This window comes from Micropterus dolomieu, unplaced genomic scaffold (genome assembly GCF_021292245.1).
Source record: "Micropterus dolomieu isolate WLL.071019.BEF.003 ecotype Adirondacks unplaced genomic scaffold, ASM2129224v1 contig_10457, whole genome shotgun sequence".
Lineage (NCBI taxonomy): Eukaryota > Metazoa > Chordata > Actinopteri > Centrarchiformes > Centrarchidae > Micropterus > Micropterus dolomieu.
The window spans coordinates 52-2,088 of NW_025739443.1; the positions used below are offsets into that span (position 1 = coordinate 52).

Genomic DNA, 2,037 nt, shown 5'->3' on the forward strand with positions numbered 1-2,037 from the left:
CTGCGATCGCAGTTCTAGGACCGTAGTTCTTTTGCGATAGCGCCATCTAGTCGAGCGGTGGTGGTAATGCACAGCAACATGAAGGAGGTTAACCCTGTCTGTAGGTTTCTGTAGTGTTAACCGGTTGACATGCATATGATGAATAACCTAGGTTTAGGCAAACACCCTGTGATGGTTGTGGTAAGGGGAATTGGCTTTGGGGGGCAAGAGTAACACTGCTAGCTAGCTAGCGCAAAGTAAACAAGGGTCGCTGTCCTGAAACTGCATCCTCCGGTACTGCAGCTACAAACTACTCGGTAAGGGCTTCTGGTTTGCACCCAGATGGTTGGGGTTCAAGTGCGGGTGTGGGACAAGGTGGTGTAGTTGCTCCTTCTGTCTTTATTCCAAGGGAAGAAAGGATTTGAATCCACGTCTTCTCTGTTACCAAACAAGATGATGCCCATGTAGGGGACAGTAACCATAAGGCTCCGCTGGGATTTGAACCCAGGATCTCCTGTTTACTAGACAGGGACTTTAACCAACTAAGCCACAGAGCCTGCAGAATTGCTCTTTTCCTTAAAAATAAAGATGACTGAGCCTTTATAGAGTTGATTTACCAGCTTCTAAACCAGCAGAGCTACCAGTACTTTCGGAGCTGCATAAGATCAGAAGTTCACTAGTCGAAGTTCCTGGTGAAATGCAAAGATAAGTTTGAATGAACTTCTCAGACATTCTTGCTAATCTAGTATACATATAGAGAGGCTCTATATGTGGCTCAACACAGAAGGGCCAACTCCTCATGTCAAGACTCTGCAGTCTTCTTACATCTGAAGGACAGAGGACACTCGTTTGAGGACAACCAGGTGCACATTTTAGACAGGGAAGATGGATGGTTTGAAAGAGGTGTCAAGGAAGCCATCTACACCCGGGTCGAGAAGCCGTCATTGAACCGAGGAGGGGGACTGCGCAACCACTTATCCCCCACTTACAATGCTGTCCTTTCATCTCTTCTAAGGAAACTCAACAAACGTAACCTATTGGCCTCAGGTGAAGATACCAACGATGGTCGTTCAGTCTCGGCCACCGGTAGTCCTAACGACTGTAACGACTGTCGTCACAGCAACCAGAAACACTAACGAACCAGCGGTATCGATGACCCTGGCCAACGACCCCACTGAGGTTAAATAGGTGAGTTTCCCTGCCAGTCAGTCAGAACTGAAGAAGTCTTTTGGATGAGGGACGAAACGTCTTCCAATATGTTCAACCAAGTGCAGTTGCCCTTGATTTTAACCTTCGTTGGATAGTATACATATAGATTTACACAGCAAACACATACTATGCAGTGAGAAAGGGTGAAACACTCAGTTTTTCATCATATGAATATCATCTAAGAAGGGGATCCTCACTACATAACAGATTAAACGTTGCAGACATTAAGAATTCTGTAACGACAAGGCACTGCTGGGAGTTGAACCCAGGCTCTCCTGTTTACGAGACAGGCGCTTTAACCACTAAGCTACAGCGCCTCGGCCTTGCCTTGTGGCCAGACAGATGTTGAGTGAGGAACTTACGGCGCTGCCGGCAACGCGTGAGTTGAACATTTTCAACTTGAGCAAGAAAGTCACATGATGCTGAGCCGCGATAGCCTATCAGCGTTGAGATTGACCGGACGTTGCCGACGGCTTCAGAGCGTTGTGTGGAGAGGACCAGGCAGTGCGGGGGATTGAAACTCTGCTGGCTGGCGGAGAGCTGCTAAACTTGGGGGAGAAGAGCCGGGAGCAGCGCTGCAGCTTTTGGACAAATAAACACCTGTAGTCCGTCTGGTTTATGCTATGAGAACTACGCCGTTTGCTCGCGGGAGGAGCTCAGAGTTACCTGCTTTTATTAAATTAGCTTTTTACTTTAGTTTTTGGGATTACAATGTTGATTTATCTTCACTCGAGCTTCTCAGCAGCTAGCTTCCGTGCACGTCCGGTCCCACTGTTGTTGTTAGCGTCGGTTGGCACCCAGAGCTCTGTTGGACTACTGCTTCATATTTATATCAAAACCGGACAAATC

At 47.6% G+C, this 2,037-nt stretch overlaps 2 non-coding genes across 2 annotated transcripts; both read right to left on the reverse strand.

Annotated features, from left to right (window-relative positions):
* Positions 1–462: 462 nt before the first annotated feature.
* trnat-agu lies at positions 463–536 on the reverse strand. Its single transcript has one exon. It is a non-coding gene; the product is annotated as a tRNA-Thr (tRNA).
* An 896-nt stretch (positions 537–1,432) lies between these two features.
* On the reverse strand, positions 1,433–1,505 carry trnat-cgu. Its single transcript has one exon. It is a non-coding gene; the product is annotated as a tRNA-Thr (tRNA).
* Between the last annotated feature and the right edge of the window lie 532 nt (positions 1,506–2,037).